This window comes from Schistocerca cancellata, chromosome 8 (assembly GCF_023864275.1).
Source record: "Schistocerca cancellata isolate TAMUIC-IGC-003103 chromosome 8, iqSchCanc2.1, whole genome shotgun sequence".
NCBI classification, from domain to species: domain Eukaryota; kingdom Metazoa; phylum Arthropoda; class Insecta; order Orthoptera; family Acrididae; genus Schistocerca; species Schistocerca cancellata.
In genome coordinates, this window is record NC_064633.1 from 502,029,171 (window position 1) to 502,054,714 (window position 25,544).

Below are 25,544 nucleotides of genomic sequence, written 5' to 3' on the forward strand. Positions count from 1 at the left end.
CGCCGACCACTGGCGACAACATCGATGTACTGTGGAGACCTCACGCCCTACGTGTTGAACAATTCGGCGGTACGTCCACCCGGCCTCCCGCATGCCCACTATACGCCCTCGCTCAAAGTCCGTCAACTGCACATACGGTTCACGTCCACGCTGTCGCGGCATGCTAGCAGTGTTAAAGACTGCGATGGAGCTCCGTATGCCACGGCAAACTGGCTGACACTGACGGCGGCGGTGCACAAATGCTGCGCAGCTAGCGCCATTCGACGGCCAACACCGCGGTTCCTGGTGTGTCCGCTGCGCCGTGCGTGTGATCATTGCTTGTACAGCCCTCTCGCAGTGTCCGGAGGAATTATGGTGGGTCTGACACACCGGTGTCAATGTGTGCTTTTTTCCATTTCCAGGAGTGTACATACAAGGACGTATGAAATATTAACCCGAATTTAAATCTATCGGCTGTGGTAGTGCATAGAAATGGGCGCCACCTTGACAGGATGTTGGTGGAGATGTCTAGAACAGCACTGTGATGCCGCAGTTAGTCAGACCACAATGAGAGAGCCACGAAGACACCGCCGTCTACAACGTAAGACACCTTCGCTGTCTGTCACGGGCAACCTGCTCTGAGACAGAGACTGTAACCACTGTGTTGTCGCAGCGGCTAGTGTGCCAGGGCCCAGGATACACTCATGTAGTTGTCCACATCGAATGGTGTACTAAAGAACTGTTTTGGTCATCGATGATTTCTCTGAAGTCAGCTCCAGCCTTCTCGTGTCACCCTTGCCGTCATACGAGACCAGGAAGCCCCACGTGGGAGTCGAACGCATCCTGACAAGAATCAAAAGGGCTCCCACAACCCAGCAGCAGACGACTGGCACCAGGTGTGATGGGTGTGGATGGGAAGGTGTGTGGGAGTGGTTCCTTGCCGCAAGTGGATGGTGATGTAGATGACGTAGGAAGCTAACTCTCTGCTAAAATCATGTGTTAACAATCATAAACAAACGAAGAGCAATGTATCTGCAGCAGGCAGATAGCAGGCCGCAGTCGATGACCCTTGACAATAGCGTGCAGCGCTAAACTGTATTCGTCTATCTGTATGTCTTGGACTTTTTTGTGGCGGCTACAAAGAGCCCAGGCAGTCAATGATCGGTGGTACGCGTGCCGGAGAGAGCCGTGGCGGCTGTGTTGTACGTACAGCACTGTCGACACAGACGCGATGTCAATACTACCGTCCAGCTGCTTTATGACCACGTGCTGGCCCTGGAGGATTTAAACACCGCTGCCTGGCGCTAACCATTGTGGGTGAGTCCTTGTTTCTGTCTCACATCGAAACTTCTGAAACAGGGCCGTTGTTGTAGGTGCATGTGTCCCCGGAAGGAGGCCAACGTTAAAGTTGTCAAACAGATCAAGGAATGCAGCGTCAACAGGTCTTTATTCATTACTGTTGGTGGCAATGGTGGCCGGGATTTGCATCTGGGCTGTGGCTGCTTTTCACACCACTGTGTATGAGTCATTGATATTGCAGTAATACTCGTAAAGTAACGTTTTATTGTTTTGTGAAGTGCAGAAAATCAACTTGCCAGTTTATATAGATGAGACTGAATATTATTGCAACTTTTGTCAGACAGTAGATAACCACATACCCGCAAAAGTATGAGTTACTGGTAATAGTGTCTGCAATGTTATTGAATTACAACAAGAACAGTGAGGAGCCGAACACAGTTTCCCGGGACACACTTGAAGTTATTTCTGCGTCTCTAGATTCTCCATCCATGATAACATTCTGTGTTCTTCCCGTGAATTAGTTATCGGTCCAGACACAAATTACGCTTCATACCCTACAAGATCATGCTTTCGCTGATAGGGGATCGTGTTGCACTACTAAAATGCTTTTCAAAAGTCGGGAAATATTGCATGTTTCTGACTACCCTCATCTATGGCTTGTAGGATGTCATGTTACAAAGGCGTGAGTCATGTGTCATGTGACTGATGTTATCGGAATCGATGCTGGTTCGCACGCAGGGGGTCATTAAATGATAATGGTCACTTTACAGCTCACAGTTGCCACGTTTATGTACTCGTAATTATGTTGCAAGTTCAAATTCGAAGAGAAGAAGTTTCTCACCCGACTACACAGAATTAGCAACTCAATGTAACTGAAATTACAGCTTTGGGCATTGACATCGTCTCATACTTATACTAATTAATTCATAACCCCGTTTGGTCATGAATTTTCTACGTAAGTACTACTACTACTACTACTACTACTACTACTACGTGATCAGGCCCAGTGGACCGAACGCATCTACAAGTTTCCTCCTCCACTGTATTCTGTCCATTGCTGCTATCCGCCATTCGTCCATATCTATTGACACTTGGCTTAAATCTTCATGTAGTCCATCCCTCCAACGCTGCTTGAGTCTCCCTGGCGGTCTCTTTCCTGTAGGTGTGAAATCCAGGAGCTTCCGAGGCCATCTGTGATCCTCCATCCGGGCCATATGGCCGGCCCACTGCATTCGTTTGGCTTTGACAGTTCGTGCTATGTTGGGCTGCTGCTACGTAAGTAGAGTTACTGAAAATTCTGTGGTACAAATTTTACCTTCACTTTCTATAATATATCTCTTTTGCTTTCATAACAAACACTAATTTACCCTTTTGATTTTCACACTCGTGACATCGTAACAAAACATGTTGGAATCAACCCATTTATTCTCCTATTCCTTTACGAAAATAATATAATTTTTCTTTGATTCCGTCTCGTTTTCTTAATTATGTGTATCCAATATTTACATAAAATAGTTATCTTCCTGTTTAGGATTAATTTCATAAAGTTTGATTATCCAAAAATGTAATTTCTCGATTACTGATTATGAATGATAACCTACCTTGGAGATAACTAGCACGAATAGATATTCAGGATTTAGGTCTCACAGAAACCACGTAGAAATGGGAAATGATGTGAGCTGGCAAGTAACTCTGAACGTATTGACCGAACTCGTTTGAATCCACTAAGTTCCTCTTTTCAATAAGTATTTTATCTTTTCCAAAAAGCAATTATTTCACACGTTATTCGTTATTAAATATTCCGATTTCCAGATTGTTCAATTTTTAACCCTTCTGTATTTTCGGGATTTAGTTACTTAGTATTGTAACGTAAGTTTTGCTTCTTATGAAAATTTTCATTTGGTATCGGAAAACTGTTAATTCGATAACTACTCTACACAGAAAATTAGGCAAATTTGCTGAGGAAAAAAATCCCAAGGAAGTATAAGTGGTATGTAGAAATAGGCCTATGAAACCTTGTTAATTTTACAGTTATCTCACATACAGTTGAACCAAATTACTTTTTGTCTGACTGTGATTCCATTTTTTTTCTCGTGGTGAACTAATATGTTACTGACAAATTGAACAATTATCCATATGTTCGTCTATAAGTAGAACCACCAGACAACAGTTCCAGAAGAGCTAGTCTAGCTATCAACCGGTTGACATCTTACGATCATTAGATATCAAAATGTATGATTAATTTCTTCTGTAATGTTTCCCAAGGAGATATTTCGTCTAAATCATTTTGCAATTGCTTTTGATGATATGATAACTTTAAAAGACTGAATAATAGTCTCATCAGTAAATAATTTAAGAGGGCTGCTCAGAGTGTCTCCTGAATCGTTTATAGATCGGCAACAACAGAGGCCATATAACACTTCCTTGGTGACGCCAGGTACTCCTATTACTTCGGTTTTACTCGATGAGTTTCCGTCAATTACTGCGAACTGTGCCAGATTACTTCCGTTTTACTCCATGAGTTTCCGTCAATTACTGAGAATTGTGACCTTTCGGACGGAAAACCACGAATCCAGTCGCACAACTGAGGTAATACTCCGTAGGCACCCAATTTGATTAGAACTCGTTCTGGAATGTAGAAAAACGGAACCTGTCTGACATCCCCTGTCGATACGACTCATTACTTCGTGTGAATAAAGAGCTAGATTTGTTTCACAAGAACGATATTTTATGAATACGTGCTATTTGTCAATAAAGCATATTCCTTGAGTTAAGTCATAACGTTCGAACACAGCATATGTTGCAAAATCCTGCTACAAATCGAATTTGGTGGTATGGGTCCGCAGTTCAGTGGATTATTCCTATCTGATATCTGGAGCTCTGGTGTGACCTGCGCAACTTTGCAGTCTTTATGTACGGATCTGTCGGCGAGTGAGTGGTTGTACATAATAGCAAGGTATGGCGGTATTGTCTCCCGATACTCTGAAAGGAATCTAACTGATATATGTGCAATTTGGAACGAAGACTTGGCGTTTATTACATGATGCTTAGCAACACTGAGGGTATCTGCGGCTGAGGTATTCAAGTTCGCTGTTGTCCTTGATTAAATTTCTAGAATACTTACTTCGTCTTCTTTGGTGAAGGATTTCGGAAAGCGGTGTTTAGTAATTCTGGTTCAATGAAATCGTCGTCTGTAACATGACAGTTGCTATCGAGCAATGAGGGTATTGATTGCTTGTTGTTGCTGGTGTTTTTTACATAGACCAGAATCTCTTTTCTTTCTTTTTCTTTAGACAGATTTCAGGACATAGTTTTGTTGTGGGAACTGTTAAAAGCGTCTCGCATTGAAGATTTAGAGCTTCTATAAAACTTCTCGAAACTTGGGGATTTTGCGTTCTTTTAAATTTGTCGAGTTCCAAATTTTCAACGAAATGAGAATTGTTTTTCTTGACTCCTGTTCTATAACTTAAAAAGCTAAAGCTTTATTTCTATTATTATATTATCACAAATAATACTTAGTGCCTCAGTATTAGTGGTAGTTGGAACAAAAACTTTCATCCTCTTATTTTGCTGAAAACTGACATGTTTGAGACGGTGGCTCTACACAAAATACAAGCAGATTCTGTCAAAGAAGAAGACAGCAACAAGCCACGGTTGATAATGCCAGTTATTTATACAATAAGCCCCGCTATCGGTTTCGAATCGACAGGTTTATCTTCAGACGGCTATTTTTACTTGTTGAAAAAAAAAAACAGTGAACAACGAATTTAAACAACAACAAATGTAATAAAAGCGGGAACATCCGTTTGAAGATAAACCTGTTGGTTCGAAAGAGAAACGGCGCTAATTGTGTAAATAAACAGCATTATCCACAGTGGGTGGTTGCTGTTTTCTTCTCTCTCAGAAACAACTTTTGAACGCTCTGTTGTTGTCACCATCAACCAGTCAGTTTCCTTCTATAGCAGTTAGATCGTTCTAAATGAAGTATTTACTTTCTAACAGATAACCTTCTCAATATTACGTACACAAACCAGTTATGTACAAAGAGGGGTACACATCATTTTCGTTCGCCTGACGAATGTCTGATATAGCATTTTGAATTTTTTTCCATTTCCATTCTTGACACGTTTATGTAACTCACTCTGGCAAGAGTCAGTTACTGACACTCTTCTTCTAAAATGTGATATGTAGAGATCTGATGAGTGTGGAGGACCAAGTGCTGAGATTGTTGTGGAACTTTTCGCTGAGTATGTTGACGCTGATAAATTTTTTTTGAGTCTAACTGCTAGTCTGTGTCCTGTGTATCCTTTACAAAGTGAATAGGAGAAGGTGATCATCACAATTTGTGTTGGGAATAATGGACTTAGGAAGATTCCAAGTTCATCCTAACCGTGTTGTACATATTATTTGACAGTCAGGTTACAAAACTAGCCAGTGTCAAGGATCAAGGAGCGAGAGTTTAAATGGTTCAAAATGGCTCTGAGCTCTATGGGACTTAACTGCTGTGGTCAACAGTCCCCTAGAACTTAGAGCTACTTAAACCTAACTAACCTAAGGACATCACACACATCCATGCCCGAGGCAGGGTTCGAACCTGCGACCGTAGAAGTCGCGTAGTTCCAGACTGTAGCGCCTAGAACCGATCGGCCACACCGGCCGGCAAGGAGCGAGAGTCTCCAGGATCAGAGCGCTTTCGAGTAATTTTAGCAGAGTCTGCGCAGCACACGGTTGACGGTGTGCAGTGACCAGTTTTCTTCCAGAGCGCTGGGCGAGTTCTTTTTTTTTTTTTTTTTTTTTTTTTTTTTTTTTTTTTTTTTTTTTTTTTTTTTTTTTTTTTTTTGCGAGGGGAAGACGATATCGTTTATCCGCTTTTGGCGTGTTGGCGACGCACTGCGATGACAGAATTGAGGCGCACGCCATGCAAATTTTCTGGAATGATTTGACACAAATTATTCGGTAAAAAATTTCATTTTTGCGAAACTTATACCTTAACATGTTGGCTCCATGACGATATGCCCATAATTTTCTTAATGATCATAGTCATTGTGATATTTTAATTGAAGTCAGACGCTGCACGAAATTTGAAAAAGTTTGCGATGAAAAATAGGGGGCGCTATGATTTTGTGTTTAATGCGTATTACATAGTATAAAATTTAGTTAACATATTGTATTTTTGTTTTGACTTGGGTGTAGGTCTCTATCTGTCATCAATCTCGATAAAAATTGATCCTATGTACTGTACTCGTTTGCTATCGCCACAACAACGATAAAGCCTGATTTAAATATCCATAACATTTCTCATGTCTCTTAAGTGGTTTTAGATATCGAAACGAAATTTTGGTAAATGACAGCACGCAAAGAGAAGAGTATTTTGCCTTATGGTTACTTTGCGAAACTTCATTATCTATCGTGTCATTCCACTAATACAGACGTTTCGATGAAATAATGTAATTTTTTAAGGGCCATCGATAGCTGGTGAAATGAGAACTGCTGTGAGTTTAGTAACAACGTAATTGAAGACTTTACATGTTTATTTTTGTACTGAAGATGTGTTTTTCATCAGCTCCCCACTTCGTGAAGTAACAGCGTCTGCTTAACACGTTAGTGAGGTGACATTGTGTAAGTTCCGCTGTCTTATCGCCAAAGAAGCAAATTTTAACATGTCAACAAGAAAAATATAGGCCTGACTTTAAATTAGCCTCTCATGACACTTCTCTGGAAGTTACAAGTAAACAAGTCATGCAAAAATAAATCCCTGCTTTTGTTGCATTTTCAACAGAATTCTTTCTAAATACTAACCAAAATAGAGGTGACATTATATATTTTTGGATGGTCGCCGTGCAGATCTGTGCATGAAGAGGTTAATTTCCTTTTCAGTCTTCGGACTGATTTGATGCGACCCACTACAGTTGGTTGGTTGATATGGTGCAAGAGATCAAACAGTTACATCATAGATCCCTTCAGATTAGGTCCACTTAATTTTCAACGTTCTTCTGTAGCACCATATCACAAATGCTTCAGCTCTCTTCCATTCAGATTTTCCCACAGTTCATGTCTCACTGCCATGCAATGTTTTGCTCCAAACGTACATTCTCAGAAATTTCTTCCTCCAATAGGCCCGTTTTTTATACTAGAAGGCTTCTCTTGACCAGGGAAGCAGATGCAGTTTTTGCCTGTGCTTGTCTGTCTTTTATATCGCCTTGGCCGCGTCCACGCTCATTATTTTATTCCTAGGTAGCAGAGTTCTTTAACTTCATCTAATTCGTGATCACCAATCCTAATGTTAAGTTTCTCGCTGTTCTCATTGCTGCTACTTTTCATTGCTTTCGTCTTTCTTCGATTTACTCCCAAACCATATTCTGTATTCATATTACTGTTCATTACAATCAGCACATCCTGTAATTCTTCTACAGTTTCGATGAGGATAGCAATGTTATCAGCAAATCTTATTACTGATGTCGTTTCACCTTGGGTTTTAAGTTCTTGAAACTCTCTTCTATTTCGTCATAGCTTCTCTGATGTGTAGATTGAATAGCAGGGCCGAAAGACTACATCCCTGTCTTACGCAATTTTCAATCTGAGGACTTCGTTCTTGGTCTTCCTTATTAATATTACTATTTGCCAAAAATGTGAGCGCAGAATTCAGTTTAAAACTGTACTTCCCCCTCCCCATTTGACCAGCACGCTGACTGCGCACCTGCAACCACCACCACCACAGCTCTCCCACGCTTGCTCTGCCGGCTGAGCATCAACTGCCCGCGTTATTCTGGGCGCGGTCTAACGTTACGACAAGTACACGTCAGTTGTGGAAATCACTGATCGTGGCCGGGCCAAATTTCTCACCAAATAAGCGTCAAACGAATAACGTACAAAGAAGAAAACTTGTCTAGCTTGAAGGGGGAAACCAGACGGTGCTATGGTTGGCCCGCTAGATGGCGCTACCAGAGGTGAAACGGATATCAACTGTGGGTTTTTTAAATAGGAACCCCCATTTTTATTACATATTCACGTGGTACGTAAAGAAATATGAATGTTTTACTCGGACCACTTTTTTCGCTTTGTGATAGATAGCGCTGGAATAGTCACAAACATATGGCTCACAGTTTTAGACGAACAGTTGGTAACAGGTAGGTTTTTTAAACTAAAATACAGAACGTAAGTACGTTTGAACATTTTATTTCCGTTGTTCCAATGTGATACATGTACCTTTGTGAACTTATCATTAATGAGAACGCATGATGTTACAGCGTGAGACCTTTAAATACCATATAAATGCAATAAATTCTCAAAATGATGTCCGTCAACCTCAATGCATTTGGCAATTCGTGTAACGACATTCCTCTGAACAGCCAGTAGTTCGCCTTCCGTAATGTTCGCACAAGCGTTGACAATGCGCTGATGCATGTTGTCAGGCGTTGCCGCTGGATCACATTAGCAAATATCCTTCAACTATCCCCCCAGAAAGAAATCCGGGGACGTCAGATCCGGTGAACGTGCGGGTCATGGTATGGTGCTTCGACGACCAATCCACCTGTCATGAAATATGCTATTCAATACCGTTCAACCGCACGCGAGTTATGTGCCGGACATCCATCATGTTGTAAGTACATCGCCATTCTCTCATGCAGTGAAACATGTTGTAGTAACATCGGTAGAACATTACACATTGCACCATTTAGATTGCCATCGATAAAAGGGGGGCCAATTATCCTTCCTCCCATAATGCCGCACCATACATTAACCCGCCAAGGTCGCTGATGTTCCACTTGTCGCAGCCATCTTGGATTTTCCGTTGCGCAATAGTGCATCTTATGCCGGTTTACGTTACCGCTGTTGGTGCATGACGCTTCGTCTCTAAATAGAATGCGTGCAAAAAATCTGTCATCGTCCCGTAATTTCTCTTCTGCCCAGTGGCAGAATTGTACACGTTGTTCAAAGTCGTCACCATGCAAGTTATGGTGCATAGAAATATGGTGTGGGTGCAATCGATGTTGATGTAGCATTCTCAACACCGACGTTTTCGAGATTCGCGATTGTCGCGCAATTTGTCTGCAACTGATGTGCGGATTAGCCCCGACAGCAACTAAAACACCCACTTTGGCATCATCATTTGTTGCAGGTTGTGGTTGACGTTTCACATGTGGCTGAACACTTCCTGTTTCCTTAAATAACGTAACAATCCGGCGAACGGTCCGGACACTTGGATGATGTCGTCCAGGATAACGAGCAGCATACATAGCACACGCCCGTTGGGCACTTTGATCATAACAGCCATACATGAAGACGATATCGACCTTTTCAGAAACTGGTAAACGGTCCATTTTAACACGGGTATTGTATGACGAAGCAAATACCATCCGCACTGGCGGAATGTTGCATGATACCACGTACATATACGTTTGCGACTATAACAGCGCCATCTAGAACAAAGCGAAAAAGGTGGTCCAACTAAAACGTTGATATTTCTTTACGTACTACACGAGTATGTAATAAAAATGGGGGTTCCTGTTTTAAAAAACGCAGTTGATAACCGTTTTACCTATGGCAGCGCCATCTAGCGGGCCAACCATAGTGCCATCTGGTTTCCCCCTTCAAGCTAGACGAGTTTCGTTCGTTGTAGTTTTTTCGTTTGATGCTTATTTCGTGAGATATTTGGCCCGATCAGTGGATCACCCTGTAGTTATGGGGTGTGGCAGAGTTGCTTGGACGGCTGCTGCCCTCGGTGTGCTGTTCTGCGACTTGTCGTCGCACTTCGCGCTGCCCAGACACATGTGAGGTGTGCACCAGGTGTGTGTATGTGTGTGTACGTGTGTGCAGGAGGGAGAACCGCAGCGCGGAGGCGGTGCGCGTGCTGGAGCGCTGCGCGCGGCTCGACCCCGGCTACCTGCCGGCGCAGCGGCTGCTGGCGCGCCTCTACACGGAGGCCGGCGACCGCGGCAGCGCGGGCAGCCTGCTCGCCAGGCTGGCGTTGTCTCCGCCCACCACCGCCGATCGACTCGCGCTGTACGCCGCCTGGCTGCACGAACAAGGTGCGTACAGCTCGCCTCAAACCACAGGCCCTAGCGAATCGAGCGCTCCGCTCTCGAGAACCGAAGACAACAGCATACACACTCCGAAACAGAGTACAGTATCCCAGCTTTTCTCTTCCAGTTTACCTAACAACTTGCGTACTTGTGTCCCTTTATAGAGAATGTGTACCTCCTGGATGCTAACCAGTCACGGTAATTCTAAAACTGGACAAGTGATAGTGGGAGTCGCCCTCTGAGAGTTGCATCCATACTTAATTATGCATGTAGTAGGTTCATCCCAGGAACTGAGAAACTCGACTATGTATGCTTGTTATCGTCATCGATACTCACGAGATAGCAATCCCAGGAATTCCAGCAGTTCGATAATGTTTTAAGTTTTAAGACTAAATTTTAGTACACCTCGAAAGATGTGTGGTCAGCATGGCGGATTGTTACGTGAAAGTCCGCAGCTCGTGGTCGTGCGGTAGCGTTCTCGCTTCCCACGCCCGGGTTCCCGGGTTCCATACCCGGCGGGGTCAGGGATTTTCTCTGCCTCGTGATGGCTGGGTGTTGTGTGCTGTCCTTAGGTTAGTTAGGTTTAAGTAGTTCTAAGTTCTAGGGGACTGATGACCATAGATGTTAAGTCCCATAGTGCTCAGAGCCATCATCATCATCATTAACATCATCACCATCATTATTTAAGACTGATTATGCCTTTCAGCGTTCAGTATGGAGCATAGCCCCCCTTATACAGTTCCTCCATGATCCCCTATTCAGTGCTAACATTGGTGCCTCAGAGCCATTTGAGCCATTTTTTTGCTAAGTAAAAGGACCTTAGTTCGATTCCCGGTGGGCTCGAAGATTTTTTCGCTCGTGAACTTCTTCATGATTTGTCCTTACATTCGCATCGTAATAACAGACCTTCCACTGTTCAACTGGCAGAAAGACCACCTCCCGGAAGCAAATAAATTGAAAAATAAAAGTTTCTAAATTTGTCGTGTAATTTCCGTTCGGTATTGTAATTTCCATTCATTTTATTAATTTTGGAGTTATATTACCATATTATGCTAACTGGTAATAGCAGATGGATTGACTTCGTCTGCTCTCGTCCCTGTTGCGATTACTTGTAAGATTTGAAGGAAATCTCCAGAGACGGAAACGGTACAGCTGGCCATGGTGCTATGCTTGTTACGCAAATGTCGAATTGTTCCGTGGAAGGTTTGAACAGATATTTTACGGGATATCAGAAATTCATCCCAAACAATGGTAGTTCACTCTTGTAGTATTTATCACAATTACTTTGCCTTGGATTATTGTTGATGCTGTACGTGTCGTAGTCATAGGCTGTAAGGAAATGTTCCTGTGTGTTGGGTAGGTGCAAACGATCGTAGCGTTTTTCCAGATGTTTAATAAACACTACAGATACACATAACAGAGACTTTAGTGATCACCTATATATTCTCCTACACTATTTACAACAGTCTGCCGACGCAGGAGAAACTTTTCGATTCAACAACTACAGGAATCTCGTTATTTCAAGGCGAAGATCTCGTTGGGTCATGTTCGAAACTCATTTTCATCCGGAGGGGAAGTTCCTCCAAGGTTGTTCTATAGAGAACGGAAGAGGTGAAAATCTGTGGATGCCAGAAGAAGGGGGATGCCGAGTGACTTCCCATCCCAACTTCTGTGTAGTGTTTTGTGTCAGTCTGTGAGAATGCAGACGGTATTAACGTGGAGTAACATCACTTCACGCTAACTCCCTGATCGGTGTTCTCAAATTACGGCTGAAAGACGTCTCAGTTATTGACAAAGAATTTCCTCAGTGATTGTTACACTCCGGGGAAGTAATTCATCGTACATGACACCGTCGCTGTTCTACAAGATGCATAACATTATCTTTTGTGGATCCGCGTAGGTCTTTCTTACGGGAAGTTGCTGCTTTGTTTTTCCTCAGCCATTCCATTCTTTTCATTATGTTAGCACAAAGACAAATCGTCACCAGTAACGATACAGAATAGGAATGGTCGGTAGTTTTCACGTGGCAATTGACAGCGAGCACTTAGAAATGTTCTATGGCCACCCGCTGTTATTTGTAATTTTGGATTTGACCGTCCCGTTGAATGAAAATGGCGCACGGTGGTGGAATGATCACAGTTCATCACATCTGCTAGTTCTCAAGTACACTGGCGCGGATCATTTTGAATTAATGCAGTTGAACGATCTTTATTAAACCCCAAGGATCTTCCTGAATATGCAGAGTCACTAACTCAAAAATGATCTTCCTTAAAAAGAGAAAACCATTTTCCTTTTGTGCTGTGTCCACTGGCATTGTCCCCATACACGACGAAAATCTCTCTGGTTGCCTCCGCTGCTGTCACCCCTCAACTGCACTCCAACAGAAGAATGTGTCGGAAACGTTGCGATTTCTCCACTTGGCACTCCATTTTCTAGCGTCCACAGTCCACTCACTATCTCCAAATGAAAAAATGACAGCGTGTAAACTCAAATAGCATCTGTGAACTACAAATAAAAATGGCAGTTAAATAAACCCATAGTAACCGGAATACCAAAATGCAAAATAAACACGCTAGAAAGTCATGCACCAATTTAATAGTAATAAGTTTCGTATGCTAAACGTACATTACTTCAAGATCTATTCTTCTCTGTTGAAAGTAACAAAATTTAAAATGTTGTAACATAGGAAAATTTTAATATATGTGGTGCTATGTGGCTCGTAAGTAGGACTCTGTACATTGTTATAGAATTCTACACAATACAGAAGATTGTCCTTTTTAACTGTTCCAGTGTTGTTGCATGCATTTCCCGTAGCGGAATTGGTCACTATCAGCAGCTCCCGCACAAATTTCGTGAAATCACTCCTTGTACTTATCACACCTAAACCATTACTTTTTCTTCGTAGATCTAGAGTCATAATATTTTATATGTCAGAAACTACGAGGTACGTTTTCTTATTCTGAACCAGCTTCAGGTGATGTTGAATGCTCTTCTGAATTCGAAGGCTTCGCATGTCTGCAACCTTTGACCTCCTTTCTTTGAGAGTTTTGAAAACGCAGTTTCCTCATCCCCTTGCACGAGTGAGATGAACTGGTGAAGTCAGATAGCAAGCTGAATTTTACTGCTCTCGCACGTGTGGTACCGGTGGTTTTCGTTGGGGTTGACAAAACAGAAGACATTGATGAACATGACGTTCCTGAGCTCTGACTTTTGGAATTTCTTGTATGTATAGGAATGCAAGGCCTGAGCTTATTTTAGATTCTGTTGTAGCATATCACTCAGGGATATGGACGAATGAAGAAAAATGAGTGATGATATTTTGCTGCGACTGAAGGGGAAAATTTCCATGCGGTCTAAATCACCTCCAGGTCTCCAGGAGATGGCGAAAACTTTAACAAATAATGAATTTGGAATGGAGGCTGAGGGACCATTGAGTATAAGTATGCTACATGAAAACTTCAGCAAAGAGGAAATAATAATATTATATCCCGTTAAGGTCGCCCAAAAATGGTTCCAGTACTCATGAGTGACTGAAATTGTGCAGAATAGATTGATTTATTCATTTTTAAATCCTTCATACATACTGAAAACATAGGCTTTTCATCATTTCTAAGCAATAGGCTTCTCCAATCAAGGGAGTTATTTCTTCGTGGTCACAAAAAAGTAACATTTTCTGCGTCTTGTATATCACTGTTAGAGAAGATTTTTTTTTTTTTTTAGGTTCATAAAGTTCTGTGAGATGTGCTGAACTAGTTATGATGAGTCTGGTTAAAATTAAATTAATTGGCAGTTCGCATGTATTCAACCTTCCATTGATAATTTCAAATACTTCATTACCTTCCTTTTCAATAAAATGGCTACTGCTTTTGTTTATTTCTATACTTCTATCATCTGCAAACATATTCGCCGCCAATCAAAATTTCATCATCGTCTCCCTTGACTGTCTGAGTAATTTCTTTTATTTCATACATCATTCAATCTCTACATCATTTGTGACAGAGCTTGTCGTCATATAAACTCTCACTAGTGTAGTAGGTGTTGCCTTTGCGACTATACTATGATGGGATAATACATTGACTATGTTGTTCACAGTAGTTTTCCCGCTTTCCTATGTCTTACTAATTATCAGATTTACGAGAAATCCTGTATTACCCATATTCGATTTTGTATTGGTAAGCTTGTAGTAACCTGACCAAAATCCAATCTGTCCTGCCATTCACTAATTTCCACTATACCTAACATCAACCTATCGAACTCTCCTGTAGAATTTTCTAATCTGCTTACCCAATTCCATATTCCACGTCCAGACCTGTAGCGAGCTGCTCTTGTTTCTTATGATGAAAACTTCGTCATGAGTAGTCATCACTCAGAATCCCAATGGGGAATATTTTACCTCCGGATATTTTATCCACAACTTCATGTCATCTGGAAACATTATGGATTGAGTTTCCAAACCGTTTAGATTCCCATTATATCAAGTCCACGTTGAATAATGTTACAAAGCAACTATTCTCACATTTGCCATGTTATTGGGATATGGCATCAGGGACCACACTAAATTTGAGTACAGAGATTTTTATTTACTACTCACATGTATTATTTGTTGGCTAAACGGATTGTGACAGTTACGTCAACCCCAGTGCTTATATAACTCCTTAACCGATTACTGCGTCAGTACGTAGAAAGAGAATGACATACGAGTCGAAACCAATTTAAACAAACAGTATGTATAGTTTAGCCAATTATTTAGACTATTGTCCATACAATTGGCCTCTCCATGGACACCCATCCGATATGATTGTACCTACGGTATGGCAATCTCTTACCGTAGAGGCGATCAAGGCTCCCTTTCGCCCCCCCCCCCCCACACACTCCCGCCCCACCGCTAGACACATGGTTCATGGGGAGTTAGTTGGATTATCCAGTACACGTTATTTCTCAGCCTCTATATATCCACTGCAGGACATACGCCTCTTTCTAATATTTCTGTACTAGACTTGGCTGGGCATAGCGTATGTCGTCTCTCCATCTCGCCAGAGAATGTCCGACACTTTTCTTTGACTCCATAGGACGCCACTGCATCAGTTTTTTGGTCATTTGAAGGTGTTCCAGGCCACGTGTCCTGTCCTGCTCAGCGCCACTTCAGTCTCACTAAGAGCTCCCCGCTCTTCTCCTTATTACCTCCTTCTTGATCCCGTCTCTCAGACTCACTCCAAGATTTGATCTCTCTACTGCTCTTTGACAGAACCGGAGTTGATTTGCGCTGCTTGTTGCGTCACTGTTCCGAGCCCGCATTTTGTAATCAGCAGGACGCATGTGTCATAAACCTTCCTTTTTAAATTTCTAGGGTTTGTCTATTGGCGGAGAATGTAACAAAATTTCGCGAATACCATTCACATGAGACCAGTTTGCCTGATGATCTGTACTGTCTGGTTATCTTACCTCAGTTGTATTTTACGCAGGAATAAATGTATTCATTTACTACTTCGAGAAAAGGGTTTTCACTGGATACGCAATATTGACAGGTCTTCTGAAGATTACGTTTGAGGCCTACAGAATGGAAAACATTTTTTCTCGGGTGATTTTTGACAGTTTGTTTGTGCCACTCCTCAAAAGGATATCATCTGTGAAATGAAGATGGTTGAGACGTTTTCTGTCTATGTTAAATTTTCTCACGGAAACCTTTCCAGTGTTCCAGTCTAACCTTTATTCTCACTTGTAGAAAAGACATTCTCGTAAATGTATGACTGTAGTACTGCTGCTCAGGTGTCGGTGATGCTGAGCGTCTTCTGGTAGTATACGAAGGCCATGCGAAGACTGATATTACAACCCTTATACTTCTCTGTCAGTGTATGTACTGCTGGCTAAAGTAAACGTTCTGACCCAGGTGGTTAGTAACGATTACTGTTAGTAGTTTGTGAAGCGTACAGAAAAGATTAAAGGGATTGTAATTGTAAATGTTCTTGTTGTCACCTTTCTCGGAGACGCAAACGAATTCTGCATTTTTCCACTATTCTGAAATCTTTTCTTCCTCGAGACATTTATTTCGTAGTGTAGAAGTGTATCTCCTGCTTTATTAAGCAACTCTTCCGTGATCGGACTTACAGTTCTTGAGTTGTTTGAGAGCTATGAGTATTTCCGTTGAATTTTTATCGATGGATTCCACTTCTTCCGATGCCACATTCCTAACAGATGTTAGTGATATAATAAACAGCTTTGGTCTGTCACCGACTGCAGAGTTTCCAATGAACGTCTGCGACAGTTATTTTAATTTTGTCTCCTTCAGTTACAACTTCTCATCGACCAGTCCAAAATTTGTGGAATAGCTTGCCTTCTCATTGACTGCAATGAAGGACTGTTTTATGCACACATTCTTTGATGGCTTCCTCGATCAGAGTTGTGTTAATAGGTAACAGTATCAACGAAACTAATCAGAATCTATACAACAAAAGTGAATGAACACTGTTAGATAATAAATAATAAACTCAGTTTTTCTGTTGAGATATAATACTACATTCGATGGTCAAATTAAAAAAAAGAAAAGGAAAAAAAAAGTTGCGTTACTCAGCAAAACGATCTGCATTATGCAATGAATATATTGATACCAGGTCATTCTCTAACGCTACAGAATACATTTTCAAAACAGGGCGTTTATAATAAGCCCAGTTCATACAAATTAAATGAGAAAAAATCTAAATAACGGAAGAGAATAAACTTGAATCATTGAAAGCGAATTATGTATATTAGTTACTGGTGTATAAATAAAGAGAATGAAGTTACATCAGACTGAATACGAAGGAAAGCAGGCAAGAAATGTAATAAGTGAACAAAGCTTACATAAAGTTATTTCAGTGCATCACTTTTCGATAACGAGATTCAGAAGAGATTGAAAGTTACACGGAAATACAAAATAAGTCGCTCAACACTTTAGGAGGAGAGGTATGTGCTCTTAATGTTGGTGTGTAACGAGTTCATTTAAAATGACATTTCCCCAGGGCAATTTCACTTAGTATGAAAAGCCACTTCACTTACTTGCTTGCAGTTTTGCCTTGAAAATTACAGGGTGTATACGCGTCGAAATATCGGCGATTGTCGACGACGTCACCCGGTTGCATTCCCGTAAGTCATTTGAACATTTGAGATGTTTATACATAAATAAATATTCAGCTTGATTCAAGTTCAAAACCGATTCGTTCTGCGAGCCTACTACAATAATATTCTCTTTATAGTATGTGTATTTATCCGAATGAGTTTTATGCTTGGTAACTCGCTTAAAGTATTCATAGTAAAAAGCAGAAATGTACGTCAAATGTCTTTGTTGTGTACCTAACCGCCCGCATCTCGTGGTCGTGCGGTAGCGTTCTCGCTTCCCACGCCCAGGTTCCCGGGTTCGATTCCCGGCGGGGTCAGGGATTTTCTCTGCCTCGTGATGGCTGGGTGTTGTGTGCTGTCCTTAGGTTAGTTAGGTTTAAGTAGTTCTAAGTTCTAGGGGACTTATGACCACAGCAGTTGAGTCCCATAGTGCTCAGAGCCATTTGAACCATTTTTTGTACCTAACAGAAAATCCGCGTGCACAACTGTGCGAGTAGCCACATAGTAGCGGGTACGTTACAGTGTACGGCGGACTGTTCCCTCAGAGTTCATCGATCGTCATTAAACATTTGCCGTCACTGCTCCGTACGTAACGCGGCTAATTTTGTGTACCTAGTCCAGCAGTTTGCGCAGCGGCATAAACCCGTATCGATTGCCGTTATCTCTGTGGCCCCATCGCTATAGAGAGATCTGAACTAGAATGTACACAGTCTCACGGGACCTATTGAGAGGTAGCGACAATAGTGTTCATAATGCATCGCTACAGACAACACACCGCGGTGTTCCAATTGCCGAGATAATGTGGGTCTGCATTCCGGAACGAGGTCAGTCCATGCGACCCTACACATCTCATTCTTGCACAGGATGGATCTTTTATTTTCTTAAATATCTTTCGACTGTTTTTTGCCATCTTCCATGTTTTTCTGTCTCTCAGTGTCGTCATCTGTACTTGCGTAATATCCACTACAATGCGTTTTGTACCTTACAATCTTTCTGTGCCCATTAGGTTTCTCCCGCCTAAGATTTCTTTACACACAAAGCTAACTGTTCTTGGTCCGTGCCTCATGTCGACTGGCCCTTCTTCTGATTGACTTACTTCGTCGCATAATCATTAAAATATCTCTATATTTTGTGTTATATCTGCTTCCGTAATTCTCAGTGCCCTCGTCAGTTCTACAATGCAAATTCTTCAACTATCTCCTTCTGCGGGTACCAAATAGCAAACGTTTCACTACCACGTAATACCCTGCTCCAGGTGTACACTTTTTGCGATACGATTATGGGTCTTGTAAAAAATTTATCGCCAACCCAACGGACATACTTCAACTATAGGTCTTACTTCGACTATCCTATATACACTTCACTTGTGGCAGGGTATTCTTTTATTTGTTCTACTACTATGTTTTCTCAGAATTAATGTAGTCAGTGATCTTCTTCTAAACCTTCATCTTACCCTTTTTCCTTCTAACTCGCTCTATGTGCAAAATCATCCATTCAGAAGGACTTCAGTTCTCTCTTGTTTGCAACCAGAGTGGTTACGTTCTATGCTAATCTTATGATTGGTATATTTTCTCTTTTAACTCTTTTTTCTCTTCTCAAATCTCCGCTCACTTCCCTCATTCATTTCTCTCTGTAAAAGTAGAACAACACTGAGTTACACGTTTCTTAATATAGATATTCCTTTCTTAATCTTCGACTTAGAGTTCGTAGGTATCATAAATCTGACCACTAACACCATACATCTTTTCACTTTTCTTTTTTTGAATCATCAGTCTTCGACTGGTTTGATACTGCCTGCCACGAGTTCCTCTCCTATGCAAAATCTCTTCATCTCAGAACAGGCTTGCAACGTATGTACTCAATTATTTGCTTGAGGTATTCCAATTTCTATCTTCCTTTACAGTTTATGCCCTCTGTAGATCCCTCTAGCACTATGGAAGTCATTCCGTAATATTTTAACAGATGCTCTACCTTCCCGTCCCTTCTTCTTGTCTGTGTTTCCCATATACAGGGTGAGTCACCTGACGTTACCGCAGAATATATTTCGTAAACCACATTAAATACTGACGAACCGATTCCACAGACCGAACGTGAGGAAAGGGGCTAGTGTAATTATTTAATACAAACCATACAAAAATACACGGAAGTATGTTTTATAACACAAACCTACGTTTTTTAAATAGAACCACGTTAGTTTTGTTAGCACATCTGAACATATAAACAAATACGTAATCAGTGCCGTTTGTTGCATTGTAAAATGTTAATTACATCCGGAGATATTGTAACCTGAAGTTGACGCTTGAAACCTCCGTCGTTCAGTTGCGTGTTGTAACAAACACGGTCCACGGTCGGCGAGCAGCATCTGCAGCGACATGTTTACGATGACGACCGTGTTTACGAGTGTGGCTGTAGTGCACTGTTGTGGTTTGGTCTAGCTGTCGCAGTGTCCGCATGTAGCGCTTGCTGCTATTGTTATTCTGCATTCGTCTCCGCACGCAGACAAAATGTAGTACACCGTGTCACCACACGTCTGTGATAGCGTAGTGTTGTAGGAACTGTGACCATGGTGTATTCGAACTCTGAAAAGGCGGAGATGATAGTCATCTATGGCGAGTGTCGACGAAATGCAGCTGAAGCCTGCAGGGTGAATGCAGAACGGTATCCGGACAGAGAGCATCCAACGTGCCGCACATTGCAAAACATCTACCTCCAACTGTATGCAACAGGTATGATCGTAGCACGCAAACTGGTCCGTAACAGGCCCGTCACAGGAGAAGCGGGTGCAGTTGGTGTGTTAGCTGCTGTTGCCATGATTCCACACTTGAGTACACGGGACATTGCGAGAGCCGGTGGACTGAGTCAAAGTAGTGTCATGCGCATACTACATCGTCACCGCTTTCACCCGTTTCATGTGTCGCTACATCAGCAATTACGTGGTGATGACTTTAATCATCGAGTGCAATTCTGTCAATGGGCATTAACAGAGAATGCGTTGCAGTTCTACCTGTTTACCGATGAAGCGGGTTTCACAAACCACGGGGCAGTGAATCTACGGAACATGCATTACTGGTCCGTGGACAATCCTCGCTGGCTCAGACAGGTAGAGCGACAGCGACCTTGGACTGTAAATGTATGGTTCGGAATCATTGGCGACCACCTCATTGGTCCTCACTTCATTGCAGGGGCCCAAACAGCTGCAACATACATCGCGTTTCTACAGAATGATCTGCCAACGTTGCTCGAAAATGTCCCACTGAAAACGCGTCGACGTATGTGGTATCAGCATGATGGTGCACCTGCACATTCCTCAATTAACACTAGGCTGACCCTTGACAGGATGTTCGACGGGCGTTTCATATGACGTGGAGGACGTATAAATCGGCCAACCCGTTCTCCTGATCTTACACCACTGGACTTCGTTCTGTGGGGTGCGTTAAAGGAAAATGTGTACCGTGATGTTCCTATAACCCCAGAGGATATGAAACAAAGTATTGTGGCAGCCTGCGGCGACATTACACCAGATGTACTGCGGCGTGTACGACATTCGTTACGCCAGAGATTGCAATTGTGTGCAGCAAATGATGGCCACCACATTGAACATCTGTTGGCCTGACATATCGGGACGCACTCTATTCCACTCCGTAATTGAAAACGGAAACCACGTGTGTACGTGTACCTCAACCCTCATGGTAATGTACATGTGCGTCAGTGAAAAGGCCAATAAAAAGGTGTTACCATGTGGACGTAATGTGCTGTTCCCTTTCGATCCCTACGTAATTCAGTGCCCTCCGATACACACGATCGAACAGCGGAGGAGTGGTACTCAAGAGCCAACTTTAGGTTACAATATCTCCGGATGTAATTAACATTTTACAACGCAACAAACGGCACTGATTATGTATTTGTTTATATATTCAGATCTGCTAACAAAACTAAAGGGGTTCCATTTAAACAAACTTAGGTTTGTGTTAAAAAACATACTTCCGTGCTTTTTTTTATGGTTTGTAGTAACCAATTACACTAGCCACTCTCCTCACGTTCGGTCTGTGGAATCGATTCGTTAGTATTTGATGTGGTTTACGAAATATATCCAGCGGTAATGTTAGGTAACTCACTCTGTATACCTTCCCTCGCCGATTCTACGGAGAACCTTCTCATTCCTTACCTTACCAGTCATCCTAATTTTCAACATTCTTCTGTAGCACCACATCTCAAATGCTTCTATCCACTTCTTTTATGTTCTCATAGTTCATTTTTCACTACTATTTCCGGCCGGAGTGGCCGAGCGGTTTTAGGCGCTACAGTCTGGAACCGCGCGACCGCTACGGTCGCAGGTTCGAATCCTGCCTTGGGCACGGATGTGTGTGTTGTCCTTAGCATAGTTAGGTTTAAGTAGTTCTAAGTGCTAGGAGACTGATGACCTCAGCAGTTAAGTCCCATAATGCTCAGAGCCATTTTCACTACTATGCAATTCTATGGTCTCAACTTACATTCTCAGAAATTTCTTCCTCAAATTAAGGCCTGTGTTTGGCAGTAGTAGACTTCCTTTGGGCAGGAATGCCGTTTTTGCCAGTCATAGCTCGCTTTCCAAGTCTGCGTGCTCTATCCCTCATGGGCTATTTTGCTGCCTAAATAGAATTCCTTATCTTTATCTACTTTGTGATCACAAATTCTGATATTAAGTTTCTCGCTGTTCTGATTATTGTTGCTCCTTAATACTTTCGTTGTTCCTCGATTTACTCTCAGTCCATATTTTGTAGTCATTAGAATCTTCATTACGTTCATCACCTCTAGTAACTCCTCTCCACATTCACTAACAACAGGAATGTCATCAGCAAACCTTATCATTGATATCTTTTCACCTTGAATTTCAATCCAAGTCTTGAACCTTTCTTTTATTTCAGTCATTGCTTCTCGATGTACCGACTGAACAGGAGGGATAAAAGGCTGCGTTTTTGTCTTACATCCTTTTTAATCCGAGCATTTCGTTCATGGTCTTCGACAGTTATCGCTATCTCTTGGTTCCAACACATACTTATCACCCGACTTTCCCTACAGCTTACTCTTATTTTTCTCAGAATTTCATTCTTACACCATTTTATATTGTAGAATGCTTTATCACGGTTGAAAAATCCTGTGAACGTCCCTTGATTTTTCTTCTGTCTTGCTTCGATTATCAACCGCAACGTCAGAACTGGCTTTTTGGTGCCTTTACGTTTCCTAATGTCAAAGTGATCGTCATCTAACTGATCATTAATTTTCTTTTCCGTTCTTCTGTGTATTATTCTTATCAACAGCTTGGATGGATGAGCTGTTAAGCTGATTGTGCGATAATTCTCCAACTTGGGGCTCTTGTTATCTGCGAAACTTTTTGATGGTTTATGTCGCTATCGTCAGTGGTAAAGACTGCCAGACTTGTTTACGAGTTTAGGGCGGAGCTCACCATCTGCAGCATCGTCGATAGAACCGACTGTGGTCCTTTGGTGCAGAGCCGACTGGAAGGTCTGAATAAGAGACTCAGTCGATTATGTGATGGTGTATGCTGCAGATTCCTTGATTTGCGCCGTTCGGGAGATGGGTTTCCTGGTTGCGCTTACTACGTCAGGAATCCACTATATAGGAGGCGGCTACACGCGTAGCGAGAGCAATGCGGAAAAGACTGGGCGGTGTTTTGGGTTAGAGGGTCTCAGGAAACAACAGAATGGACGTCCGTCTAAAAGAGGGCAGGTAAAACAGTAAGGTAGTTGTAACAACAATCTGTATTGTAGTTGTAAATTGTCTTAGCTGTGTTGGGAAAGAATCAGAGCTCGAAGCCCTAACAGAAAGCACTGAAGCTCAAATAGTTATAGGTACGGAAAGCTGGCTAAAGCCAGAAATAAGTTCAGTCGGAATTTTTTCAAGCGACGTAACAGTGTTCAGAAAGGATAGATTAAATGCAGTTGGTGGTGGAGTATCTATTGCTGCCATAAGTAGTTTACCTTGTGAAATTGAAATAGTTCCTGCGAAATAGTATGCATAGAGGTTATACTTGACAATCGGACTAAACTATTAATTGGATCGTTTTACCGACATCCCTATTCAGAAGATATAGTTTCTGAACAGTTCAAGGAAAACGAGGGTCTCATTTCAAATAGGTACACCAAAAAATATTCAAATGTGTGTAATTCCTAAGAAACCAAACTGCTTAGGTCATCGGTCCCTAGACTTACATACTAAATAAAGTAACTTGTGTTAAGAACAACGCACACACCCATGCCCGAGGGAGGACTCGAACTTCGGTGAGAGTGGCCGTGCAGTTCGTCACATGATGCCTCAAACCGCGTGGTCACGCCGCTCCGCTAGGCACCCCACTCATGCAATTATAGTCGGTGGTGACTTCAATCAATCCTCGATATTGTGGAAAAATTATACCTTTAAAGCCGGAGGAAGACGTAAAACGTCATCAGAAATTGTGCTGAATGCTTTCGCAGAAAATTATTTTGAACAAGTAGTTCATGAGCCCACTCGAGGCGTAAGTGATTACGAAAGCATACTTGACCTCTCAGCAACAAATAATCCTGGACAAATAGGGAGTATCACGACGATTACAGGATCAGCAACCACAAGACAGTTGCTGCTAGGCTGAATACCGCAACATACACAGCCATCAAGAAGAAATGCAATCTATTTAAAGAAGCTGATAAAAATCTTCTTAACGCCTTTTTAAGAGACAGCCTCCACTCCTTCCGATCCGATCATGTAAACTTAGAAAAGATGTCGAATGATATCAAAAAGATAGTATCGATGGCAGTTGAGAGATATATACCAGATAAATTATTAAGTGAGTAACGAAAAGAGCATATCAAATTTAAAAGAATGCAGAAGTTCGAAACATAGCGCATACTTCAAAGCGAAATGCTTTTAATAATTTCCACAACGAAAGTCTTTCTGCGAATTTGGAAGAAAACCCAAAGCGATTCTGGTCATACATCAATCACACCAATGACATGGTGCAATCAATACCTCCACTGCGCGATAACAATGGTGAAGTCACTGATGACAGTGGCATTAAAGCAGAGTTATTAAACACGATTTTCCGAAACTCCTTCACAAAAGAAGACAAAGTACATTTTCGTGAATTGCAATCAAGTACAACTGCCAAGATGAGAAACATGGAAGTACATATCCACGGTGTAGCAAAGCAGCTAAAAGTTCTTAATAAAGGCAAAGCCTTCGGTCCAGACAGTATACCGGTCAGGTTCCTTTCAGAGTATGCTGATACAATAGCTCCATATTTAGCAATTATATACAACCGCTAGCTCATAGAAAGATCCGTACCTGAAGACTGGAAGATTGCTCAAGTCACACCAATATCCAAAAAGGGAAATAGGAGTAATCCGCTGAATTACAGTCCCATATTACTAACGTCGATTGGCAGTAGCGTTTTGGAACATTATGAATTACCTTGAAGAAAACGGTTTATTGAGACATAGTCAGGACGGATTCAGAAAATATCATTCTTGTGAGACACAACTAGTTCTGTATACTCGTGAAGTAATGAGTGCTATCGACAGGTTATGTCAAATTGCTTCCATATTTTTAGATTTCCAGAAGGTTTTCGTCACCGTTCCTCACTAGCGTCTTCTAACCAAATTGCGTGCCTATGGAATATCACCTTAATTGTACGACTGCATTGGTGATTTCCTGTCGGAAAGGTCGCAGTTCGTAGTAATAGACGGAAAGTCATTGAGTAATACAGAAGCAGTATGCGACGTTCCCCAAGGAAGTGTTATGCGCCCTCTGTTATTCCAGATCTATATTAAAGACATAGGAGACAATTTGAATAGCCCTCTTAGATGGTTTGCAGATGATGCTGTCATTTACCGTCTTGACCAGAATGAATTGCAAAATGATTTAGATACGATTTGCGTATGGTGCGAAAAGTGGAAATTTACTCTGAATAAAGAAAAGTGTGAAGTTATTCTCATGAGTTCTAAGAGAAATCTGCTAAATTTCGATTACGCGATAAGTCACACAAACCTCAAGCCTGTCAATTCTACTGAATAATTAGGGGTTACAGTTATAAATAACCTAAATTTGAACGATCACATAGATAATCGTGTGGGTAGAGCAAACCAAAGTGTGCGATTCATTGGCAGACACTTATAAGGT